Source organism: Balaenoptera ricei, chromosome 6, assembly GCF_028023285.1.
Source record: "Balaenoptera ricei isolate mBalRic1 chromosome 6, mBalRic1.hap2, whole genome shotgun sequence".
Taxonomy (NCBI): Eukaryota; Metazoa; Chordata; class Mammalia; order Artiodactyla; family Balaenopteridae; genus Balaenoptera; species Balaenoptera ricei.
In genome coordinates this window covers 91,877,677-91,895,417 of record NC_082644.1, presented here as the reverse complement: position 1 = coordinate 91,895,417, position 17,741 = coordinate 91,877,677, and the positions used below count along the sequence as shown (strand labels likewise).

The following is a 17,741-nucleotide window of genomic DNA, read 5'->3' as shown; positions in this document are numbered from 1 at the left end:
AATTGAGAAATAATTCTTTTGAAGAAAAAGAAAAGTCCTCATTTCTTCCTTCTGGATGTTCAGGAGCAAGTTTACTTGAAAGCTGAATCTACCTTAAAGGTAACTTATCATTATTTTTAGGATGGAGGTGGAGTGGATCTAACACCAGGGAGAGAAAAATGAGGAAAACTTGGTGGGTAGATATTTTCTTTGCTATTGAAGGATGTGACAGTCCAGAAAAATACCTTGACAGAAAGTATCCCTGGGGTGGCCCTATATGCTTTCCGTGAGAACAAGAGGAAAAATAAGCCCTAGTCTCATGAATCTTCCCCTTGGATCCACTAACAACAGAGAATCTTGAATTCAAGGAAAAGGTAGAGGAACAAAGATTTATAGCAAAAGTGAGATCTGAGAGGAAGAGAGGGGAAAGATCCCCTCTTGGTGAAAGACTACGAGGAATTTTCTCTGCCAGATGCACTGTTAGAAAAGGTACTAGTGATATGATAAATTCTGATTTATTCTCTAGCGACTTTACCCTTCTTATAACACCAGACAATCAGTTCACTCAGTTCTGAATGTTTAGATTTCTCTTCTTTCAGTTCTTTTCCTATAAATTCTATTTTCTCCATGTATAAAGGTATAGAGTTTAGGTTTTTATCACTTGCCTCAAGGCTGGTTGTCCTGAAGACTCACACAGAATGACAGCCTTTAACTGGCATATTCTCTTTTATATAGTTAAACTTTCCAAGAATTTTACATTTCCTTTCAATTAGTTTTGGTAAGTTTCTTCTAAATAGTTGATATTTAAGTGAGTGAAAACTTCTGCTCAAAGCAAAAGAACTATAAAAAATCCAATAATTGTTCTCCAAGGAAATCCACAGAGGTCAAGACCTGGCCTTGCGTGTTCAAGCAATACTGCCACACCTTTTACAGCTTCTCCAGGAGAAACTCCAGGACAACTTCAGGGCAATCCTGTCCCCCACAGAGCTGCCTCTGGCTGCTGTGCCCCAGATCACACAAATGCAACAAACCACACAGAACACTTGTCAGCATTGTACTCAGAACCGAACCTAGTAATCAGAAGTAACTTCACATTTAAAGATCCCAAGATAACAAGATTTCCTATACAAATGTACATTTCTTCAATAGTGGGTCACATATAGAGGTAAGAAGGTGCACATGCTAAATATTTTTAGTTTTCCAATCTTATTTTCCTTATAAGTACCAGTCTGCGTCCAATTTGCTCATTTTGTTGTAGTGCTATACAAACGAGTCTCTATATAAAATGAAGCTAGATTTCTTGGGCATCATTTAATTTCGTCTTCTTCCACATGAGCTGTACTCCTTAGCCTCGCCAACTGGCCCCATATAGCTAAAGGGAGGCAGAATCTGGCTCAATCTGTTTAATATTTCAAGTTGTCTGCAATGAAATGATCTCTTTCCTGCAGAAGTAAGCTCAATGGCATGTGCCCCGCCCACCAGAGCCCCCTGTGTCTGAGAGCCAGTGATTGCAACTGAGACACCTCTGCCTCGTTCAGAGCAATCCTCTTCGACCACTCCCTACCTTGGGCCTCATTTCCCAGCGTACATTCCCAGATCTGCCCAGCTCTGGGTCTCTGGAGCTATCTCACATTTTTAGATGTTTTCTCACTCTCCTGCCTTTTGGACTTGGTTTGGACTTGATTTCTACTGGTTTCTTAGATCTACCCTCAGGATGTTAATTATTCTTTACATTTTAATTCATTTATTCAATAAATTTGAATTAAATTTATAGAGTGTGACAGGCACTCTTCTAAGTCTTGGGGATATAAAAATGGACAAAACATGCAGAATCCCTCATCTTGTGATGCTTACATTCTAGTAGGAGACAGACCACAAATAGATAAACAAGTAAACATATATTAAAAAGCAAGGTGGTTTAAAAAAATCACGGTGGTAATCAATACTAATGAAGAAATTTAAAGCAGAATAAAGAGTTAAAGATGAATGGGCTGGGTATTTTAGACAAAGCAACCAGGGAAGGCTTATGTGATGACATGTGAGCAGGTGTATGAAGTGGAGAGAAAGAGAGATATGTAGATTTTTGCAAAGCAGGCATTCCAGACTGAGCTAAGAGCTGGTGCAAAGGTCCTGAGATGAAAGTATATCTGAGTGCTTGATACGCACCAAGGTTACCTTCTCTGCCTCAGCTCTCAGGATCCTGGCCAAACCACAGCTCAGATCCAATCAGCTTCTATCTTGGGTACATCTATTATGGTCACCAACAAGAGGAAGGAATGGAGCCCTGGTGCTGAAAAGAGAGGCTGGACAGCTTCTTGTTATATGGTGTGAAAGGGGAGACTCCAACACTGAGTGAGTGACTGGATTCTTACCATCCACACTTCAGGTTCTATAAGTCTATGCAAGCATACATATATGTCTACATCTAGATAATCTACCAGTACTTCTGAGGAAAGTGAGACTTAAAGCACATATTTAACTAGGAGTGATTAATAATGCTGTCTTCATGTGTGAAAAAGGCACACATTTTCATCAATTCCCAAGCATTTCCATGAAAGTAGAATAATGCAAAGAAAGAGGGCTAACACTTATTATTTAAAGCAGGGCTTCAATGTATTGACCAAACCCCTCCATTTTCCCACCTCTTGCTATTCTCCAGAATTCCATGGTTCACCTCTGAAGGTGATATTATGACAAAGACTTGACAAAGTTTGGGAGTTACCAGCATAATGAGTCATATTTTCAGATGTTTGGTTTAAGTCTTATTTTTTAAAAAGAAGGAGGTTAGAGTGTTATGAAAGAAAATGTGACAACCCAGTAAAGCTTGACATCTAAGTAGTTCTGAAGGCTATATCTGTTATACATCTTGTGTATCATAAACAATGAATAATAGTAGCTACAATTTCCTTAGTCCTTATTATGTCCTAAACTCTATGTTAAAGCAAGTAATTTATTTATTCCTTACAAAATCTCTTTTGGGGCCGGAGTACTTTTACTATCTCCATTTCACAGATGAGAGATCTGAGACTTAAGAGAGACCAAGGGATTGGCCTGACATCACAATTTAAGTGAATGGCAGAGCTGGAATTAGAACCCAGGTCCATCTGACCCCATAGTCCAAGCTGTTAACCCACCATGTGACCCTGACACCATAGCAGTGAAGGATAATTAGAGTATTCATGCCCCCATCATGGAGAAAAATCATCAGTTAATATAAGGAAGAGTTCATGCCTTGATTAAACTTGGAAGGTAAAATGCACTTAGTTTGGAACTCATTCCTTAAAGTTCAAGATGGCAAGAAGCAAAACTGAAAATTAAATCTCTGCTAATATGTCTAAAGAAGAACACTCTCTTTAGGTAATGTGGCCACCATCCCATCTCAACATGGTCAGATTGTTGCCTAACTTCAAAGTGTTACTGAAATGGGAGACTATCAGGCCATGGAGGAGGCAAAGATGGAGCTTGGGCAGGGGTTAGACAGGCAGGGAGGATGAGGATGGGGAGGCAGTACCCGCAGCAGCTGGAGGGTGACCATATTTACATAAAGCATGAGTTTCAATTTGCTAGAGAGTCACTGGTCAAGCTAGTGTGTGTGAAGTGAGTTCCCTGGTTCCTTCTTCTGGATGTGAGGGTGGTTTTGCAGTCAGGTGTGATGGAATCAGCACCGGCTTAATAGGGTGGAAACCAGCCTGTCCTCCCAGCCTCTCCAATCACCAGCTGTGGGACCTTGGACAAGTCACTTAACCTCGATGGACCTCAATTTTCTCATCTAGAAAAATAAAAACAATTGAAATAGACTAGCCCTTCCAGCAATTCTGTGAATCAAGGAGAATTTATTCTAAATTTATGCCATTTATTAAGTTCAAATTAAGTCCCCTCATTATTTTATCTCTTGCTAGATAGACGGTGAGCTCCAGAAAAGCACATGGTATAGTTGGTGGCTACTAGAAGGAGCCCAGAAAATTCCTCATTGACTGTATCTACAACATATATATGAGGACAGATGGCCAAAGGACCCTAGGATATGTCAGCTGAGCTCTATTTTAGGATGGAAAGCAGCATTCATCCTATTCATACAACAGTAATATTTACTAAACGCTTATTAATCTAAAGAAATTGTTTTCATTTGAAATTGTAACTAAAAGTAAATGATAAAATAATATGTAAAGTATAACCCCACCTTTAAAGAAAAAAGAATAACTTATGTAAATGTTAATGGACCAAGAATGGAGGAACATACATTAAACAACCGACAGTGGTCTTCTGGGGAAGAGGCTGGGGCAGAAATATGACTGATTTTTACTTTCTACACCATGCACTTCATTATACCTGCATTTTGTATAACACTGCAGTACATATATAATTGGTTTGGTTTTTTGATTCCTAAAATACTCTAATTGCTCCAAACTATCCCAGCTAGGAATTGTGTCACATGTTACAAGTCAGCCCATGTAAAACACTAAAACCAAAAGATTTTCTCAAACCTAGAGATATTGCCTTACATTTACACTGAGGGGAAAAAAAGACAGATAATGTTTTTTTCCAGTTAATACAAGTTTGAATGAAAAGATCTTATATTTTTTTTCAGTTCCTGTGACCCCCCAGGAGAGAAGGCTGTAGGCTGATTATTAGAGCATGTGAGTGTGTGGGTTTGCCTGGAAGCGACAGCTAGCAAAGACTGGGAGATGGGAATAATGATAAAGCATGCTCAGCTTGTAGAGCTCTGAGCTGAACAGCATTACTCTCAACCAGATTTTATTTCTTGTTAATTATATCTGATTCCACTTGATTGCTGATTTCATTGAATTTCAAATGTTCTGCGTGGGGGTCAGGGCTCCATGCTACTCATCAGAAACGTCAATAAAAAAAAGCACCCTAGGGCTTCCCTGGTGGCGCAGTGGTTAAGAATCCACCTGCCAACACAGGGGACATGGGTTCGAGCCCTGGTCCAGGAAGATCCCACATGCCATGGAGCAACTATGCCCATGCACCACAACTACTGAGCCTGCACTCTAGAGCCCATGAGCCACGACTACTGGGCCTGCGAGCCGCAACTACTGAAGGGAAGCACCGCAATGAGAAGTCCACGCACCGCAACAAAGAGTAGCCCCGCTCTCTGCAACTAGAGAAAGCCCACGCGCAGCAACGAAGACCCAATGCAACCAAAAATAAATAAATAAAATAAATAAATTTATAGGAAAAAAAAAGCACCCCAGAAACCCTGACTGTCAGCTGTGCAAATACACTACCCCTCATCATGACAGATTTGCTCCAGTAATTATGATCACCTTTTCATCAGTCTGTGTCTGTGAGCATTTCTGGAACACTTGATGCCATAATACCCAAAGAAAAAGCCTTCTCTAACATAATGCAGGTAATATAAAATATGTGTTTTCATGTCATGTAAAAATTTATGATATTCACACAAAGAGGGGTATTTATTTCCTATGCATATACACCTCTGCTTTCTGTTGTTATTGATGAATGGGAAAAGATAAATGTACCATACAAGGAGGAAATAATAGCAGGAATGGGAGCTAACTGCTGATTTTCCATTCAGCAAACCCAGACAAGCCGCTGAAGCCCTGCACCTAAGGCTTCAGTGATGGCAGGAGGTGATTAGGTGATCTGTCATCCCAAGCCTTGGAGAAGCAGAAGGATGAAGTGGGAGGAGCACAGTCTTTAACTCAGACCTGGGTTTGAATCCAGCTCCAGCTTTGGGAGCTTGGGTAAACTAACTCACCTTTCTGAGACTTGGTTTGCTCAGCAGTCAAATAGAAAGATGAATACCTATTCCAGCATGCTGTAGAAATTAATGAAATAATATATGTAAAGCCCATTCTAGACTTGAGAGCAATGCCTTGGATGGTACTTAGCAGATATTCCCTCAAAATTTCCTCTCTTTATCTCTTTTTCTCCTATCCATTAATGTTTCTTTTCCTTCCTTTCCTAGATTTGGGGCAGCAATGGCCAATTTTTTTAACCTTCTGACTTCAAATCTTCAAAATAGGCCAGCAGTGCCATAAGCCAAGACCCGCCAAGTTGATGAGTAGAATAATTTTCTCCTTTTTCCATCTTGTGTCTTCAAAAAACTCAAAAATATAGGCATATATAAACAACCACATACATAAACTTATAAATGAAGACAATCTCTACATTGTCCCTTGGTCCTGAGATAGATAGATAGATAGATGATAGAGCTTCTTTCAACTTTTATTTTTTCCTTTTGGTCTTGCTTTTATGCTGTGAATGTAACATTTACTAATTAGCAGATTAGCCAGGTCATGAAACGTTTATTAACAACTCATACCACCATGCTAAATGGTGTTTCCTTTGATATTTTCAGTTAGGGCCCTTGCCTTCCACAGTGTAACTGCATTCTTACACCAATGATGAAGGCTAGGAAGTGGAAATAACGGAGCCAGGACTAAGGTGAGGCCAGAAAGGTACTTACATTGGGCACAAAATTTAAAGGGGTGACCAAAAACTCAGTAATCAAGAAAAACAATATTTTAATGCAATATTTTAAAAAATTAAATTAATGCAAAAAATCCATGTGAATAAAACCTAAAAATTTTAAATAAAGACAGAAACCAACCCTGCAATTACATGACTCTGCCTCCCTCAGCTCACCCTGATCTAGGCCCTGGATAGACGCTGCATCTGAAATCAGGAGCTGGGGTTCTTGGCTCGGTTCTCACACTACTTAGCTCAGGCGAGTCACTGAACCTCTCTGGTTCTCAGTCTCCTCATCTTGTTTCACTTAAAAGTCTGATTAAAAAATTTCCAGTGAACCTCTGAACCTGAAAATTCTATGATTTTCTATAACGTGAAGCTGCATGACTGGGGCATCAGCAATGACTCAAGAGGACAAGATTCATTCACTGTCAGTCATTCAATCCAAAAATGAATTACAATCAATCCAATCAATTGCTATGTGACAAGCACTATGAAAGGTGCTGAAAATACAAAGTTGAGGACAATAGAAATACATAGAAAGGGAAGCCAACCTTACTGCTAAAAGGTCAGGACAAACTTCCCTAGGAAGTGACTTTGACCTAAAGGACCAAAGGAGTTAGGCAGGGGAAGGCAAGGAGGAAATTCCAGAAAGAGAGAACAGCATGGCCAAAGACCAAAAAGTGAGAAAGAAAAATCTCAGTTGGGGAAATGTAAGAAATTTAATCTGGCTGAAACATAAATAGGATGGATGAAACAAGCAAACAAAAATCAGTCTTTGATTACAGAGCAATAATAAAAGTATTTGGCAGAGTGTAATGCAAAAAGCACTGGGTTATGTTCAAACCTAAGCTCTAGTCACTGCCCTGTTGCCAACTAGCTAGATGATGGGGCTTCCATGTCCACTGGGGATTCTATTTTAGAACACAGTACAAACCTTTCTAAGAAGGAGAAAGCCTTTTAATTCCCAAAGAATGATGCAAACCTCACATCTGAGATATTTAGAGTTTACATCCCCCAGTACCAAAGCAGTGCTGTAATTAATACATGTAGTCACTTCCCTGAAAACAACTTGCTAAACAGCTAAGTACCTGTTGTGTGATGAACTGAGGCTGAAGAATGAGAGGACAAGCCTAAGGCAAACAAACTTTCATCTTCCCAGACAGGCACAAGGAGGAGGCAACTAGGCAAATGTTATAGGCAGACACACCTAGGCTTATGACGGTGGAGTTGGTCTGCCCCTGCCATGTTTGTGTCGGTTGATTTAATTCCTGCACTTAGGAAAATAGGATTAGAGCCAGCTATTTATTAACCAACCAAAATAATTTTTTAAACAAACACTGAGGTCCACAATCTCTAGAGTCCTGAAAATAAAGTCAAAATTTTATTTTTAACCTGACTGTTGTCACACATAATACCTACCATTTATTGAGCACTTACTCTGTACCAAGATTTACAAATGTTAACTCATATAATCCCCACAATTCTATGTGATGTGTTAAGATGGTTATCTCCGTCTTAAGAGCGAGAGTAATTTGAAGCACAGAGAAGTAAACTGTGGCCCAAAGTTGCATAGTTGATAAGCAGCAGAGCCAAAATTCAAATAGAACCTATCTAGCCCCAGAGTCTGCACTCTTGGCCACTGTGCTACATAAACAAGGTTCATCATCTACGTGTCCCAGTGACGCCTTAGCGCGCGGCAGTCAGAGGCTCCTTATGTTTCCAGGACTCTCAAAGATCTGAACTCTCTGGGCTTTGGTAAGCACCTCCGTCATTTAGTTCTGGGGGAGAAGAGCATGAATCCATCTTTCCACGCTCTTGGAGACAGGCATCCTTTCTCCTCCATCTCTTCTCTCCTGCTCTCATTTCCCACACGTTTTCTCCTCAGATACCAGCTCTACCCATCTGCTCCCCATTGATAAAAACTGCATTTGAGGCTCACTGTTCCTTCTCCCTATGGTCTCCTAACTCCTTCCCCCACCCGACTTCATAAATGACTGACAGGTACGTCTCGCCTGGATCTTGGTACCTCCCATTCCCCACTGAATTCCCTGAGATACGGCTTCTGAACACGTGCTGTACTAAAACTGCTTTCTCTATGGTCACCAGGGAACTCCTTTTCATTGCCTTTTTTTTTTTTTTTTTCCAGTTCCCTACTTTCAATCTTTTCAACCTCTCTGCACTTAAAATCATCCTGGTAATTTATACCTTGGATGAGGAGAAGGAGTTTGTAGGATTATTAAAATGGGCTTGGTGACCTGATTCTGCCACTTCCTGGTCTGGTAATTTTGGACAAGCTATTGGAATCTCTCTGTCTGGGCTGCCTTGGCTGTCAAATGGAGAAGAGAACTGCAGGTGGTGTGGGGATTAAATGAGATTCCACATGTACGCACTCACACGAGGCCTGGCACATAGGTAGGATTGCTTCTGTGAAGTCTGACCACTCCTTCTCATGATTCTCTTAGGCTTTTACTTTCACTCCAGTTCTTTACCATATTATCTGAGTATTCTATGGTACCTGTTTCTCTCCTTAACCCCTATATTTTGCTAAATGCTGAGATTTAGTCTTTGGCTCTATGGTCTCCTGTTCCCCATCCTCTCCCTTAATAAAAACAGTAGTTGGTATTTACTGTGAAATCACTACATGCTGGAATCTGTACTATGTGCTTTCCAGGATGTTCCAGTGTTACCCCAAAATCAGTTCCCCACAAAACAGCATTGAGCCTTTCACTTTTCTGAGCTAACCTCTCTCCTCATTCCTCTGTCACCTTTCATCCAGCTACCAAAGTTCAAACCCAAAGTGCTATCTTTGGTATCGCTCTTTCACCCCTGTAGTCAACCTGAAACAAATTCTCATGTTTTATCCATTCTGAAATCTCTTATTGGGATTTTAAGATGGGAACTCAACAAGCTGTACATTTAAGATTTTCCACTTCCAAAAAAATTAAGAAACAACAAAAAATTTATTTTTTGCACTGACCAAAAAAAAAAAAAGATTGGAACTCAACACACTCAGGCTTGGCTCAGTAAGGGACCCAGTTCCTAGGGCTGCGTGTTTGAAGATGGGAACACGGGTGGTCTGGCCCTTATCCCAGGATGCCAAGATGCTACGAGCTCTTTAAATGAGACTTTGTGGCTTCCAAACTCCCTGGCCCCAGATTATCTTAAAAGTTTGAGCAAAGCACATGAAATCAGGAAATTCTGACAAGTAAGGGGGGAGAAAAAGAGAATTCACATTTACTGCCAGCCTACTGTGAATCAGGAACTGTGCTAAATGCTCCCAAGATGAGCCAATAATATAATTTTTAGATATAAAAAATGTGATGTCACAATGTTGCTTTCTTATTGGCACTTCATAGGACAGTTTTTCATAAAGGCAGTCTTCCTGGGTCATTTTGTCACTGATCTCCCAAATGCTGATCACCTTGGAGAAATGGAAGCCATGATTTAGCTTCTACTGTTCTAATGCAGGAATCATTTCTTCATGACCGGATTTCCTCATTCATTAATTTAATCATTCATTCCACAAATATTTATTGAGTCCCTACTCTGTACCAAGCCTGTAATGAATGCTGGAGATGCACCTGTGAATGTCTTTCCTTCCAAACACAGGAAAGAGAGCTACGCAAGTGAATTCTAGAAAAGTAGAGGGTAGTATGGGAATACACAGAGGAGGCCTCTTAGATTAGCGAGGTTGACTTTCTCACTTGTCTCTCGGACATATCTCCTCCTCTCCACCCCCAATGCCACCATCCTCATCATTTCACGCCTGTATTTCCACAATAAGCTCCTTGCCTCCAGTCTCACCGCCTCCAATCCATCCTCCACACTGTGGTCACAGCTATCTTTCTCTGATGCAAATCTGATTATGTCTCAAACTCTCCCAACCTGCAAACTCTTTCCCAGCCTTTCAGATAAAACTGAAGCTCCTTTGCTTGGGATATTTCCATTCACAGTTGATCACTGCTTATTTCTCTGGCCTGATGGTTTGCTACTCCACAGAGCTAAGAACCCACATCTCTCACTTCATCCACACAGAACAACTTCCAGTTCTCATATAGCTTTTTTTCTGCCTGGAAAGCCCTTCTCTTCTTGTCTTTCAAGACTTAGGTCACCTCAACCACCCTAAGAAACCTTCTTGATATTCTTACTCTCCTTTAGGTGGATGCCCTCTCCTTGTGTTTCCATAGCATCTTGGGCATATCCCTATCCAAACACTTACTCCACAGCATTAGTTGTTAATTAGTGTCACCTAGCTGCTGTTCATTTCTGTATCCACACTCTAGTACCCTGTGCTCTAGCCACATGGGACGGCTCATAGTTACCCTAACTCATCAGGCACACTCACATGTTTCCTCTGCTGGAATGTCCTCTCTATCCTTCCCTGCCTGGTAAAAACTATTCATTTTTCAAAAATATCTCAAAGACCGTCTGGTCAAATCCCATAGGGGAAGAAAAAAAAATCACGTACATGTCTACTATTTGCACTTGATTTACCCTACCACTATAACAGTTAATCAGATTGTATCATAGTTAGCTAAATACCTGTTTCCCCATCCTTGAAAGCTTGGACTATTTTTTACTTCTTTGTGTTTTTCTTTCTCCAGGCTCCAGCACATAATAAGTTCCAATGTGTGTTTTCTGAATGTTGAGAAAAGGCCAGGAGGGAAGATGGAGTATATGGCATGCATATTAAGAGTTCACAGGACAGTACAAACCTATCTTACTCTCTAGTTATTTCATATGTGTTAATTCTGTATTGACAACTAGATTATAAACACCTTAGGGGCCAGAACGATGTTATACATTATTATATGAACTTCAATGCTAAATATGGGATAGGTGGTCAATAAAAATTTGAAAATAGACTCTAAATATAATCAAAATGAATTGAACTTGCAGATGTAGGAAGAGGAAATACATCATAAAGAAAGAAAATAGAGCTCTAGTAAAAAGCAAAAAAAAAAAAAATCTTAATCTTTTCTTGCCAAGATTTGCACTGAAAATGATGTGAATATTCACCATGCAATAAAAAGGGACATATGCTGACAATTATATTTAAACCCCCACTAGGCCAATATCAACTTGAAAATATTTCTGGAAAGGTCTTTACTTCACCAGTTGTTTGAAAAAAGAAAAAAATAATAACTTCAGATTTCCATCTTACTGAATGCTTTTTAAAAATTATAAAAGTGAAGCTGTTTTAATAATATGCATCCCTTTCCAATTCCCCTCTTTTTTTTTTTTTCCTTTCTCAATAACTTCTTCACCTTTGGCAACGTTGACTTATGAGTCAAGGTCTCTCTCATAAGTGAACTTTCTTAATTAACCTCATGTATATCATGCTTTCTCCCACTTAAAAGAAGTTACAAAATGTTTAAAATTAAAATTAAAAAAGGTCCCCAGAGCAGCAGTGAGATGGCCTCTGCAAGTCATCTTAAAGTGAAGAGAATACTCTCTGGCAACCCATAGACACAAGTACTGGATCTGAGCTTCTAGTGTTTCCTTCTGTCAGCATCAACTTGGCTTCCAGGTTCCCCACATACACTTCTCTTACAAATTCAAGGCTCCTAAGGTACAGAACCCACCCACCCCCCAAATATACCTGTCTGCCTACCCCACCTTCCAGGTGTGAACAAAACGCCAAAACAGAGAATTGAACATGGTATTTCCTAGACTTACAGAACTAATTTGTGATTGTGCTAAAGGTTAGCTCAGGAATAGTCAAGTCTTCTATTCTCCAGATGTGACATTCCAGAAATCTCCAAATTAGAGTCCCACCCGATGAATAAAAGCCACCAACCACAGGAGAATTAAGAGGAGGGATAGAGGAATTCAGTGAAGGTTGCAAGGGTACCTTGCTTCCCACTCGACCTCTTCTCGCCTCAATTAGCCTCTAGTTGCTCCTCTCCTAAATAGCCATCATCTGTCCCTCTTCCAATCCCCTTTGTCCCAGTCCTGGACCCCTCACAGTCTGACCAGGCTCCGCTGTTTCAAAGGACCATTAGATTTGAGGCGATTCCCAGGTGCCAGCAGGCACTCCGCACTCTGAGACCCCACCCTAATGCAACTGGCATTTTAGGGAATCCTTTTCTCGGGACCTCTTCCCTGGGACCGAAGAGAGATTCAGAACGGTGCCTGTCCACCAGCTGGATACCAGGCTGCAGAGAATCTCTCCCACGAAAGAGGTTAAAAGGGAATACGGTATTCCCACAAAGAAAAATAACCCAGAATCCTCCACATATTCCACATGTTTGTGTCATAAAACCCCGGGGCAAAAATAAAGCCCCAGCCACGCCACAGCAGCCCAGCCCAGCTCCCAGGGCTGCCGCCTCGGTGTGCGTGAAGAGAACACCTTCCCGAGGGAGGAGAGATCCCGGCGCCCAGCGTTTCCAGAAGGTGATTATGGCAAAGCCTTTTAGTAACTCATCATTCATCCCCGCACTGGCCCGAGCCTCCCCCCTGCTCCCGTGGCACTGGTGCTGAATGAGAAAGCCAGAGGCTGCCCCTCCAATTCTCCAGGCGACACCCGCCCCCCCAAACTACGAGGCGCCTAGGCTGCGGGGTGGGGGAGGAGGAAAGGATGACAGGTGCCCACGCCTGAGGGAAAATCAAAGGCCACGCTTACAGCCACGGCTGAGAAATCCCTACCCCCGCCCGGGCGGGAGGACTTGGCCCCAGCCACCTGCAGGGCGCCCCCGCCCGCACGCCGGCTCCCGGCGCAGCCTGTAATGCAGCCAGGAGGGTGGAACGGGACGGAGGGAGCTTCCACGCCCCCTTTGTCTCCACGTTTCCCAAATGACAGGGGAGGAAAGTTTACGAGCAGGGAGGGTGTAGCTTTCCGCTGGGTCAATCTGACACCTCGCAGGAGACGACCCTTTCTGGGATCGCCCTCTTCCCCTGCACCGCCCCGGCGCCGCCTTCATCTGCACCTTGATGCCCGCAAGCTGGGTTTGGGCCACCTGCGCCGCAGCTTCCAGCGGGGAACCTGACCCGGCCGCCCGGGCGTCCCGGAGCTGCCCGCGGTTGCGGGCGCCTCACTCACCTCTTTCGGCGGAGCCTCCTCCCGTGCGCCCTACTGGGCCGTCCGGCTCCCGGCAGCGAGGTGCATTCAAGCAGCGGTCGGAGACCCGCTCCCCGGGCTCTGCTGCATTCCGCCTGCGTGGGAGATCCAACCGGCGAGCGCGCGGCGCGGGCGTGTACGCGTGTGTTTGTGCGAGTGTGTGTGTGCGTGTGTGTGAGAGAGAGTGTGTGTGTGTGCGCGCGCGCGTGGGGCGGGGAAGCGCGGGATCACGGATCCCCCTCAGCGCCCATCCCGCGCTCTGCCTCCTCCTCCGCCTCCTCCTTGAGCTGCAGCTAGCACAGGGTCCAGGTTTCAGGATCTCCCGTTTGTTTAATGAAAGGAAGGAGCAAAAGGCTGGCAGGGGAGGGGGGCGGAGGGGGGCGCGAGAGAGGCGGGGGAGGGCGCCGGGCTGCGCATGCTCAGAGGGGGACCCTGAGCGCTCACTCCTGAGCGCAGGCAGAGCGAGGAGAGCATGGGGTGGAGGCGAGCTAGGCTCTGCCCCCCGGAGCCGCAGGGGGCTCGGCGGGGTTCCCGGAAGGCAGCTGGGAAACCCAACCGCAAAGGGGCGCCCTGCGTGGGGACTCCCTGGCGCCCGCGGTGCCGGAAGCCGGTGGCGGGATCCCGACCCATCCTTGGAGACAGTTTCAGCTCCGAGTCCTCGCAACGCCTGGCTCTCCTCTCCGTGTATTTTTAGTGCTTGGCCGGGGTTCCCGTGGACCGCTCTGTGGCCTCTGCGCTGCGGGGCACCCGGGTGCGTGTCCCTAGTAGTCCAGGAGGAACCACAGGCAGCAGGTCGAATCTGAACTAAAACCAGTTTCCTGATCCGCGCTTCTTTTTTCCCTCTCCCAACTTCCACTCTGTGAAGAGCAGAAAGAGGCATCTGTCTCCTCGGGTCCCAAAACAGGTTTGCTGGGGCGAGGGTGGGGAGGGGCGCACGAAACCCTCTTCCAAGAACAAAGCGGAAGTGGAAGGAAGGTGAGTCTTGGAGGGCTCCATACTCAGTCTCCTTTGGTGACAGGGTTAGATGGAAGAGACATTTGCTCTATTCAAGAAGGCCAAAAGAACAATAGAGCCATTGTCCCCCTTGCCTCGAATGCCAAAGCGCCAAAGCAATCGTTCGCAAGTGGGGATTCTGGCTACTTGGTAAAGTGGAAGAACTGTCAACGCGAAGAAAGTCCAGTAAGAGAACCTGAGCCTGCTATGGCGATGGCGCAGTAACCTGAGGCCAGGGGAGACGCTGCCTGAGAGGCTTTGCTGGGTGAGAGGCTTTGCGAGTCAAGTGGAAACTCTTTTTGGTGAGATTGTTCTATGAGCAAAACAAGCCAGTGGTTAGGACACATTCAAGAGCTTCCGTTTTCAACCTCCTCCGTGTTTGACCACCCTGTCTTTCCCCCCCATTTTCTCTCCTACAGAAGAAAAGCCATCCCAAGCAGGGAACTCCCTGTAAAGATATTATTACCTCCTGTTTGTTCAGTTTTGGTCCCTCTAGAAAAGGACTACCTTTTGGTCACCCCCAGCATTGGCGGGATATAAGACAGCCTACTCTGTGCAAATCTTTTCCAAGCTTTCATTAAAGTTCACCTCTGAGCATTTCCACTATGCACTGCAGACGAGCAGATGCCTTCCTGCTGAACTCTGACCCCTGTCCCATTCATCTTCCCAATAATAATGCCAAGTGACACTAGAACAGCAGGACAATTAGATAAAACCCTAGAGCACACCCAGAGGAGAGAAAACAGCGTGTCTAAATACCACCAACAAAAGCAAAGTTTAGGAGAAAAGACATAGAAAAAGGAAGGAAAGTAAGGATGAGAAAGGGGAAGGTTTAAAAAGCGCAAGTGCCCTAAGTGTTAGTGGTTGGTTCCTTCTCTCCACAGCTCCTTGAAAGGAGTAGAATTGCAGCATCTCTTTGCTTGAAGAACAGTGAGTCTGAGTGTCTACCAGGTAGGGGAGATCAGGTTCTTCTGAAAAACAGCAGAGTGCCTAGAGTGAAGCACTCACAGTTCTTGGGGCTCCTACTTCCATGCCTGTTTTTTTCTCAGGCCTTCCCTTGGGCACCAAGCTTCTTGGAAGGCATCCACAGATCTGCTTGTTACCACTTTCCCTTCAGAACAGTGAATAGCATTCACTGGAATTTCAAGGTGTTGGTGTAGTCAGGGCCTTGAAGCAGGAAAGCGATTCTCCCTGCCCTGGCATTGTGTAAGCCCGAGATGAGTGAGGGCTCTGAATCCAAGAAGTGGTGGACCTGGAACAGAGAGGTGGGGTGAGGGTGAGTGCAGGTCTCAACTCTGTGGCTCTGTCAGTAAGGCAGTACCGAGGCTCTTCCTCCAACAACGGTAAGTGTCCAGGGCTACCTGGCCAAGAAGCACTCTCTCCTCTGTCTGAGCCCGGCCTTGGGTAAGGAGGAAAGGCACGCCGCTCCCCTCGATGCCCAGGGACACTATCATCACCAACAAGGTCAAGGAGACTTTATAAATTTGGAATTGCAAATTAGGTGGAATCCCTTTATGGTGCCGCTATAAGAGCGTGAACTGCAGTTCAGGAAGCGATTTTTACTGCTTGTGGAGAGTGGGGGAAGCACCGGGGACACTAAATAAGATGATGTACATAAAACACTTATCACAGTGCCTACTGCATAGCAACTCTCTGTAACTTTTATTAATTTGGTTGTTAACATTTTCATTATTACGATCTTTTTCCCTTTTTCCTAAGCTTAAACAAATAAAACAGATGAAAGCCAAATGCCTTCCAATTTTCCTTGTGGCTTCCTCCATGGCCCCTCACACATCACCCTGATCACTGATGTATTCAAATCCATGAAATGAAAAGCGTGCTATAAAGCTGTGTGGCAGTGTGAATGGTGAATAACCCCAACTCTCACCCTCCACACTCAGGTCCAGACGCAAGTGGGAGACGGTAAGTGTTTGCAGTAACACACGCCCCCCAGCACTTTTTGCCACTCACACCTCACAGGGATTAAGGACCCCTCCTGCCTGGCACTCAGCGTCTCTTGCTGTAAAGCCCCATGGACATTGGCTCACCAGGCTGTGTATTTTCACCTTTTTTTTTTTTTTTTTTGCCTTCCTTCTAATTTTAGCTATCTAATGTGTTACTCCTCCTAAGTAACAGAATGCCCGGAGCCAATTAATATGCACACATCTGCAGATGGTTTTGTTTTGTTTTTTTATTTTATTTATTTTATTTTTGGCTGCATTGGATCTTCGTTGCTGTGCGTGGGCTTTCTCCAGTTGCAGGGAGCAGGGGCTACTCTTCGTTGTGGTGCACGGGCTTCTCACTGCAGTGGCTTCTCCTGTTGTGGAGCACGGGCTCTAGGCATGCGGGCTTCAGTAGTTGTGGCACGTGGGCTCAGTAGTTGTGGCTCAGATGGTTTTGAAAGAAATTAATGGTAAGAATATCAAAGGCTGCAGGTATTTTCAATGCTCCTTAAGTTCAGATTTCAGACTTAGCATTCATCCCCCGACCTAGTGGACAATTCCTAAACTTTGCACCTCTCTCTACCAACAAACAAACACGTCTAATGGCCTCACCTCCTATATCAGCAAAATAACCCAGTATTGTGGCCTGGCTATGTATGAATTTTTCTAGAGAACTAGCTATTAAATTTTTAAGAGAACTAGCTGTTCAGAATATAGTATCAATACAAAAAATTCAAAATTAATAAAACCCAGTAATAGATATAATGTTTGAACCTAAAACTCTCCCAAACTATGAATGCTATAGTGATATCTCAGTTCTTAGAAAATCATATGTAAGTAATTCCATTAGGTTAGGTATTGCTGAAATAATATAATAACTCTATGGTGATACAGTATGTGCATAAGTTGTGCTCTGAGTATTGTCTCATAATTACAAGACACAGTGTTTGTATTTGAATTGCGTTCTAACTATAATTTTGGTTACTTTCAAATACCACCCTGAGACAAATAGATTTATAATTTTTCTTCTTGTAAAAATTTTATATATGGTTCACTAAAAATGTTAAGCCACAACTGTAAGGGCTAAACCAGTGATTATTATAAGAATCAAAATGTGTCCAGGAATATAAAAAACTGTCATAAAACTATCCCCATAACCCTTTCCAAGTACTCTTATTGTCACTCTTAACACATCAAGTCCTTTTTTATGTCTGACTTGCCACCACCTAGGTTGGTTTGAGACATTCAAGGGCAGGGGTTTATTCTTTTTTATGCCCCTGATGCCTCAAGAAAGTAAGCAAGCGGTA

General features: G+C 43.6%; 1 protein-coding gene across 3 annotated transcripts in view; it reads right to left on the bottom strand.

The window, feature by feature from the left end:
• The window catches only part of PLPPR1 (phospholipid phosphatase related 1), a 282,374-nt gene extending 268,554 nt beyond the window's left edge, over positions 1-13,820 (bottom strand). For all 3 annotated transcript variants that reach the window (XM_059925194.1, XM_059925197.1, XM_059925196.1), the window contains exon 1: positions 13,481-13,820. The gene's annotated coding sequence lies outside the window, so the exon portion shown is untranslated. The remainder of the gene's footprint in view (positions 1-13,480) is intronic.
• Between the last annotated feature and the right edge of the window lie 3,921 nt (positions 13,821-17,741).